Raw genomic sequence first — 9,615 nt, forward strand, 5'->3', positions numbered from 1 at the left:
TACATATAATATATAGAATAAATAATGTAATTTACAAGCCCGATAAAGGATATAGCTCAAAAACAGGATTTAAAAAGTGAAAAACGTACTAACAAAGCTTCTAAATTAAAGCACAAGATATAGATATAATGTAACAAAAGATAAGAGAATAATAGTATAAGAATCTAGCCACGGCTCGCGGAGTTTAAGCCGACTAGTTATAAATAGACAAAACAGAACCAGATAGTAAAATCAACTTATACAAATTTGTCTCTCTCAAATATAAGCCTCTAGGTAAAAACAAAATACAAAAGTGAGAGATATATATAAACAAAACAAATAAAAAAGACTTCAAGAGTAACAGGATCCTCCATTTCTGTCACTATCCAAGCAACTCACCGAGGTGGGTTGCGACCTGCATCTGAAAAATAACAACAGAATATGGTGTGAGAACCGGAGGTTCTCAGTATGGTAACAGTGCCCAGTGATGTAAGATATAAGATCCCGGGACGCCAAAGGCAATCCTAGACTTCATATCCATCACAAGATTCAATCTTAAGGCATAACTAAAACAGTAAAGCAATACTTAAACCATAATATAATAAACGGGTAATCTATCTTAGTGGATTTTCTATTCTAACTAACACCACTGTCCCACAGGCTTCACCAACCTATCCTCCATGCGATCCCGTTGCCACCGCCTTTTGAACCTCCTCAACCCTAGTAGAAAGCATAGTTATATACAATGCAAGTAAAGCACAAGTATTGGCATGTAAGGTAAGTAATTCAAGTAGTAGTTAGGCATGTTATACAATTAGGCAAGCAATTACAAGTCGGCAAAGCAAACAAACAGATAGAAGATGCACACGATGAATGCCTGTCCTACTGGCTGTGATATCACATTGTCGGTTCAACTGCCAACCCGACACACCTCTATGGATATGTCGCCCTTCGGAATCATCATTGGATACCCCCGAGATATGGTGCTCGGATCACTGATTCACCACTATTTTGGGGTACATCTTGTGCTTAATTGAGTGGATTTTATCCACTAATCTCACAATTATTCATAGAAATTGCATGTTTTACATTTTTCTTCCTAATTTTGTGCTATGAAATAAAACATGCTTCTTTGGTCTTAATTTAGCCAATTTTAATCCTCTCTTATTACAACTCGATGCCATGATTTGTGTGTTAAGTGTTTTCAGAGATTACAGGGCAGGAATGGCTTAGAGGATTGGTGCACGAAATTGTGATCAATACTTTTCACAACACAAATAATCCCCGGTGATGAATCCAAAAACTTGGTGTTCAATACCATGGCATAAACACAACTTCGCACAACTAACCAGCAAGTGTACTGGGTCGTCCAAGTAATAAACCTTACGCGAGTAAGGGTCGATCCCACAGAGATTGTTGGTATGAAGCAAGCTATGGTCACCTTGTAAATCTTAGTCAGGCAGACTCAAATGGATATGAATGATGATATACGAATAAAACATAAAGATAAAGATAGAGATACTTATGTAATTCATTGGTAGGAATTTCAGATAAGCGTATGAAGATGCTTGTCCCTTCCGTCTCTCTGCTTTCCTACTGTCTTCACCCAATCCTTCTTACTCCTTTCCATGGCAAGCTTATGCAAGGGTTTCACCGTTGTCAGTGGCTACCTCCCATCCTCTCAGTGGAAATGTTCAACGCACCCTGTCACGGCACGGCTATCCATCTGTCGGTTCTCAATCAGGCCGGAATAGAATCCAGTGATTCTTTTGCGTCTGTCACTAATGCCCCGCCTTCAGGAGTTTGAAGCTCGTCACAGTCATTCAATCATTGAATCCTACTCAGAATACCACAGACAAGGTTAGACCTTCCGGATTCTCTTGAATGTCGCCATCAGTTCTAGCCTATACCACGAAGACTCTGATCTCACGGAATGGCTGGCTCGGTTGTCAGGCGAGCACTCGGTTGTCAGGCGATCAACCATGCATCGTGTATCAGGAATCCAAGAGATATTCACCCAATCTAAGGTAGAACGGAGGTGGTTGTCAGGCACACGTTCATAGGTGAGAATGATGATGAGTGTCACGGATCATCACATTCATCAAGTTGAAGAACAAGTGATATCTTAGAACAAGAACAAGCGGAATTGAATAGAAGAACAATAGTAATTGCATTAATACTCGAGGTACAGCAGAACTCCACACCTTAATCTATGGTGTGTAGAAACTCCACCGTTGAAAATACATAAGAACAAGGTCTAGGCATGGCCGTGAGGCCAGCCTCCCAATGATCTAAGAACTAGATGTCCAAAGATGAAAATACAATAGTAAAAGGTCCTATATATAGAGAACTAGTAGCCTAGGGTTTACAGAGATGAGTAAATGACATAAAAATCCTCTTCCGGGCCCACTTGGTGTGTGCTTGGGCTGAGCATTGAAGCATTTTCGTGTAGAGACTCTTCTTGGAGTTAAACGCCAGCTTTTGTGCCAGTTTGGGCGTTTAACTCCCACTTTGGTGCCAGTTCCGGTGTTTAACGCTGGGAATACTGAGGGTGACTTTGAACGCCGGTTTGGGCAAAATATGGACTATCATATATTTCTGGAAAGCCCAGGATGTCTACTTTCCAACGCCGTTGAGAGCGCGCCAATTGGGCTTCTGTAGCTCCAGAAAATCCACTTCGAGTGCAGGGAGGTCAGAATCCAACAGCATCTGCGGTCCTTTTTAGTCTCTGAATCAGATTTTTGCTCAGGTCCCTCAATTTCAGCCAGAAAATACCTGAAATCACAGAAAAACACAAAAACTCATAGTAAAGTCTAGAAAAGTGAATTTTAACTAAAAACTAATAAAAATATACTAAAAACTAACTAGATCATACTAAAAACATACTAAAACAATGCCAAAAAGCGTACAAATTATCCGCTCATCACAACACCAAACTTAAATTGTTGCTTGTCCTCAAGCAACTGAAAATCAAACAAGATAAAAAGGAGAGAATATGCAATGAATTCCAAAAACATCTATGAAGATCAGTATTAATTAGATGAGCGGGGCTTTTAGCTTTTTGCCTCTGAACAGTTTTGGCATCTCACTCTATCCTTTGAAATTCAGAATGATTGGCTTCTTTAAGAACTCAGAATCCAGATAGTGTCATTGATTCTCCTAGTTAAGTATGATGATTCTTGAACACAGCTACTTATTGAGTCTTGGCCGTGGCCCAAAGCACTCTGTCTTCCAGTATTACCACCGGATACATACATGCCACAGACACATAATTGGGTGAACCCTTTCAGATTGTGACTCAGCTTTGCTAGAGTCCCCAACTAGAGGTGTCCAGGGTTCTTAAGCACACTCTTTTTGCCTTGGATCACAACTTTATTTCTTTCTTTTTCTTTTTTTTTTCTTTTTCTCCCTTTTTTTCGTTTTTTTTCTCTTTTTTTCTTTTTTTTTGTATTCACTGCTTTTTCTTGCTTCAAGAATCATTTTTATGATTTTTCAGATCCTCAGTAACATGTCTCCTTTTTCATCATTCTTTCAAGAGCCAACATTCATGAACCACAAATTCAAAAGACATGTGCACTGTTTAAACATACATTCAGAAAACAAGAGTATTGCCACCACATCAAAATAATTAAACTGTTATAAAATTCAGAATTTATGCAATTCTACTCTTTTTTAATTAAGAACATTTTTTATTTAAGAGAGGTGATGGATTTATAGGACATTCATAACTTTAAGGCATAGACACTAAGACACTAATGATCACAAGACACAAACATAGACAAACATAAGCACTAAAATTCGAAAAACAGGAAAATAAAGAACAAGGAAATTAAAGAACGGGTCCACCTTAGTGATGGCGGCTTGTTCTTCCTCTTGAAGATCTTATGGAGTGCTTGAGCTCCTCAATGTCTCTTCCTTGTCTTTGTTGCTCCTCTCTTATGATTCTTTGATCTTCTCTAATTTCATGGAGGAGAACAGAGTGTTCTTGGTGCTCCACCCTTAGTTGTCCCATGTTGGAACTCAATTCTCCTAGGGAGGTGTTTAGTTGCTCCCAATAGTTTTGTGGAGGAAAGTGCATCCCTTGAGGCATCTCAGGGATTTGATGATGAGAGGGGTCTCTTGTTTGCTCCATCCTCTTCTTAGTGATGGGCTTGTCCTCATCAATGGGGATGTCTCCCTCTATGTCAACTCCAATTGAATAACAGAGGTGACAAATGAGATGAGGAAAGGCTAACCTTGCCAAGGTAGAGGACTTGTCCACCACCTTATAAAGTTCTTGGGATATCACCTCATGAACTTCTATTTCTTCTCCAATCATGATGCTATGAATCATGATAGCCCGGCCTATAGTAACTTCAGACTGGTTGCTAGTGGGAATGATTGAGCGTTGGATAAACTCCAACCATCCTCTAGCCACGGGTTTGTGGTCATGCCTTCTCAGTTGAACCAGCTTCCCTCTTGAATCTCTCTTCCATTGGGCGCCCTCTTCACATATGACTGTGAGGACTTGGTCCAACCTTTGATCAAAGTTGACCCTTCTAGTGTAAGGATGTTCATCTCCTTGCATCATGGGCAAGTTGAATGCCACCCTTACATTTTCCGGACTAAAATCCAAGTATTTCCCCCGAACCATAGTAAGCCAATTCTTTGGATCCGGGTTCACACTTTGGTCATGGTTCTTGGTGATCCATGCATTGGCATAGAACTCTTGAACCATTAAGATTCCGACTTGTTGAATGGGGTTGGTAAGAACTTCCCAACCTCTTCTTCGGATCTCATGTCGGATCTCCGGATATTCACTCTTTTTGAGTGAAAAAGGGACCTCGGGGATCACCTTCTTCAAGGCCACAACTTCATAGAAGTGGTCTTGATGCACCCTTGAGATGAATCTTTCCATCTCCCATGACTCGGAGGTGGAAGCTTTTGCCTTCCCTTTCCTCTTTCTAGAGGTTTCTCCGGCCTTGGATGCCATAAATGGTTATGGAAAAACAAAAAGCAATGCTTTTACCACACCAAACTTAAAAGGTTTGCTCGTCCTCGAGCAAAAGAAGAAAGAAGAGAGTAGAAGAAGAAGAAATGAGGAAGAAGGGAATGGCTTTGTGTTCGGCCAAAAAGGGAGAGTAATGTTGTTTAGGTTGTGTGAAAATGAAGGAGTGAAGATGGGTTTATATAGGAGTGGGGGGAGGGTAGGGTTCGGTCATGTATGGGTGGGTTTGGGTGGTAAAGTGGTTTGAATTTGAATGGTGAGGTAGGTGGGGTTTTATGAAGGATGGATGTGAGTGGTGAAGAGAAAGATGGGATTTGATAGGTTAAGGGTTTTTGGGGAAGAGGTGTTGAGGTGATTGGTGAATGGGTGAAGAAGAGAGAGAGAGTGGTAGGGTAGGTGGGGATCCTGTGGAGTCCACAGATCCTGAGGTGTCAAGGAAAAGTCATCACTGCACCAAATGTCATACAAAAATGCGTTTTGAGCCAATTCTGGCGTTAAACGCCGGGCTGGTGCCCATTTCTGGCATTTAACGCCAAGAGCTTGCCCTTTTCTGGCGTTTAACGCCAGTCTGGTGCCCCTTTCTGGCGTTAAACGCCCAGAATGGTGCCAGACTGGGCGTTAAACGCCCAACAGCTAGCCTTACTGGCGTTTAAACGCCAGCACGCTCTCCTCCAGGGTGTGCTGTTTTTCTTTCTGTTTTTCATTCTGTTTTTGCTTTTTCAATTGATTTTGTGACTTCTCATGATCATCAACCTACAAAAGAACATAAAATAACAAAGGAAAATAGATAAAATATAACATTGGGTTGCCTCCCAACAAGCGCTTCTTTAATGTCAGTAGCTTGACAGAGGGCTCTCATGGAGCCTCAGAGATGCTCAGAGCAATGTTGGAACCTCCCAACACCAAACTTAGAGTTTGAACGTGGGGGTTCAACACCAAACTTAGAAGTTAGATGTGGCCTCCCAACACCAAACTTAGAGTTTGACAGTGGGGGCTCTGTTTGACTCTGTTTTGAGAGAAGCTCTTCATGCTTCCTCTCCATGGTGACAGAGGGATATCCTTGAGCCTTAAACATAAAGGATTCTTCATTTACTTGAATGATCAATTCTCCTCTATCAACATTAATCACAGCCTTTGCTGTGGCTAGGAAGGGTCTGCCAAGGATGATGGATTCATCCATGCACTTCCCAGTCTCTAGGACTATGAAATCAGCAGGGATGTAATGGTCTTCAACTTTTACCAGAACATCCTCTACAAGTCCATGAGCTTGTTTTCTTGAGTTGTCTGCCATCTCTAGTGAGATTTTTGCAGCTTGCACCTCAAAGATCCCTAGCTTCTCCATTACAGAGAGAGGCATGAGGTTTACACTTGACCCTAGGTCACACAAGGCCTTCTTGAAGGTCATGGTGCCTATGGTACAAGGTATTGAAAACTTCCCAGGATCCTGTCTCTTTTGAGGCAGTTTCTGCCTAGACAAGTCATCCAGTTCTTTGGTGAGCAAAGGGGGTTCATCCTCCCAAGTCTCATTACCAAATAACTTGTCATTCAGCTTCATGATTGCTCCAAGGTATTTAGTAACTTGCTCTTCAGTGACATACTCATCCTCTTCAGAGGAAGAATACTCATCAGAGCTCATGAATGGCAGAAGTAAATTCAATGGAATCTCTATGGTCTCTTTTTGAGCCTCAGATTCCCATGGTTCCTCATTGGGGAACTCATTGGAGGCCATTGGACGTCCATTGAGGTCTTCCTCAGTGGCGTTCACTGCCTCTCCTTCCTCTCCAAATTCGGCCATGTTGATGGCTTTGCACTCTCCTTTTGGATTTTCTTCTGTATTGCTTGGAAGAGTACTAGGAGGGAGTTCAATAATTTTCTTGCTCAGCTGACCCACTTGTGCCTCCAAGTTTCTAATGGAGGACCTTGTTTCAGTCATGAAACTTTGAGTGGTTTTGATTTGATCAGAGACCATGGTTGCTAAGTCAGAGGTATTCTGCTTAGAACTCTCTGTCTGTTGCTGAGAAGATGATGGAAAAGGCTTGTTATTGCTAAACCTGTTTCTTCCACCATTATTGTTGTTGAAACCTTGTTGAGGTCTCTGTTGATCCTTCCATGAGAGATTTGGATGATTTCTCCATGAAGGATTATAGGTGTTTCCATAGGGTTCTCCCATGTAATTCACCTCTTCTATTGAAGGGTTCTCAGGATCATAAGCTTCTTCTTCAGATGAAGCCTCCTTAGTACTACCTGGTGCATTTTGCATTCCAGACAGACTTTGAGAAATCATATTGACTTGCTGAGTCAATATTTTGTTCTGAGCCAATATGGCATTCAGAGTGTCAATCTCAAGAACTCCTTTCTTCTGATTGGTCCCATTGTTCACAGGATTCCTTTCAGAAGTGTACATGAATTGGTTATTTGCAACCATTTCAATCAGCTCTTGAGCTTCTGTAGGCGTCTTCTTCAGATGAAGAGATCCTCCAGCAGAGCTATCCAAAGACATCTTGGATAGTTCAGAGAGACCATCATAGAAAATTCCAATAATGCTCCATTCAGAAAGCATATCAGTGGGACACTTTCTGATTAATTGTTTGTATCTTTCCCAAGCTTCATAGAGGGACTCTCCTTCCTTCTGTCTGAAGGTTTGGACTTCCACTCTAAGCTTACTCAATTTTTGAGGTGGAAAGAACTTTGCCAAGAAGGCATTGACTAGCTTTTCCCAAGAGTTCAGGCTTTCTTTAGGTTGTGAGTCCAACCATATTCTAGCTCTGTCTCTTACAGCAAAAGGGAATAGCATAAGTCTGTAGACCTCAGGGTCAACCCCATTAGTCTTGACAGTGTCACAGATTTGCAAGAACTCAGCTAAAAACTGATGAGGATCTTCCAATGGAAGTCCATGGAACTTGCAATTCTGTTGCATTAGAGAAACTAATTGAGGCTTAAGCTCAAAGTTGTTTGCTTCAATGGCAGGGATAGAGATGCTTCTCCCATAGAAGTCGGGAGTAGGTGCAGTAAAGTCACCCATCACCTTCCTTGCATTGTTGGCATTGTTGTTGTTTTCGGCTGCCATGGGTTCTTCTTCTTTGAAGATTTCTGTTAGGTCCTCTACAGAGAATTGTGCCTTAGCTTCTCTTAGCTTTCGCTTCAAGGTCCTTTCAGGTTCAGGATCAGCCTCAACAAGAATGCTTTTGTCTTTGCTCCTGCTCATATGAAAGAGAAGAGAACAAGAAAATGTGGAATCCTCTATGTCACAGTATAGAGATTCCTTGAGGTGTCAGAGGAAAAGAAAAATAGAAGGCAGAAGTAGAAAATTCGAACTTATCAAAGAAGATGGAGTTCGAATTTTGCATTAAGGAATAGTGTTAGTCCATAAATAGAAGGATGTGAAAAGGGGAGAAGTAATTTTCGAAAATTAAGTTAAAGATTTTGAAAACATTTTGAAAAACCTTAATTGATTTTCGAAAACCAAGAGTGGAAAAGAAATAAAGTGATTTTTGAAAAAGATTTTGAAATTAGAAATTAAAAAGATATGATTGAAAACTATTTTGAAAAAGATGTGGTTAAGAAGATATGATTGATTTTAAAAAGATGTGATTGAGAAGATATGATTTGAAAAACATTTTAAAAAAAATTTGATTTTAAAAATTAATGACTTGGCTATCAAGAAAAGATATGATTCAAACATTAAACCTTTCTCAACAGAAAAGGCAACATACTTGAAATGTTGAATCAAATCATTAATTGATAGCAAGTATCTTTGAAAATAGAAAGAAATTGAATTTGAAAAAGATTTGATTGAAAAGATATGATTTGAAAAAGATTTGATTTTGAAAAGATTTTGGAAACTTGAAAAAAATTTGCATTGAAAACAAAATCTTCCCTCTTGTGCCATCCTGGCGTTAAACGCCCAGAATGGTGCACATTCTGGTGTTTAACGCCCAAAACTCTACCTTTTTGGGCGTTAAACGCCCAACCAGGCACCCTGGCTGGCGTTTAAACGCCAGTCTGTCCTTCTTCACTGGGCGTTTTGAACGCCCAGCTTTTTCTGTATAATTCCTCTGCTGTATGTTCTGAATCTTCAATTCTCTGTATTATTGACTTGAAAAGACACAAATTAAAAATATTTTTGGATTTTTAATAGTGAGGAATAATAAAAATGCAACTAAAATCAAATAATAATGCATGCAAGACACCAAACTTAGCAGTTTGTATACTACTGACACTAATGAGAATGCATATGAGGCACATAAACTCTCAAGTCAAGAGGAATTAAAGATCAAAGTAATGAAATCATCAAGAACATCTTGAAGATCACTAAGACACATGAATGAATGCAAGAAAAACAGAAACATGCAATTGACACCAAACTTAAAATGAGAATAGTGTCTCAACAGGAAAAATATTTTTGGTTTTTATGATTTTGTAAATTTTTTTTGTGCTTTTTCGAAAATTAAGTGGAAAAAGAAAATAAAGATATCAAAATTCTTAATGAGAATTCCAGGAAACATGCAATGTTAGTCTAAAGCTTCAGTCTAAAGGAATTAGACATGGCTAGCCAAGCCTCAGCAGGACATTGCATTCAAGAGCTAATTTGATGAAAATCAATCAGCTTTAGTGATGATAAGAACATCACCTTGAAACACTAGAATTCA

The sequence above is a fragment of the Arachis hypogaea genome, chromosome 9, assembly GCF_003086295.3.
Source record: "Arachis hypogaea cultivar Tifrunner chromosome 9, arahy.Tifrunner.gnm2.J5K5, whole genome shotgun sequence".
Classification (NCBI taxonomy): Eukaryota; Viridiplantae; Streptophyta; class Magnoliopsida; order Fabales; family Fabaceae; genus Arachis; species Arachis hypogaea.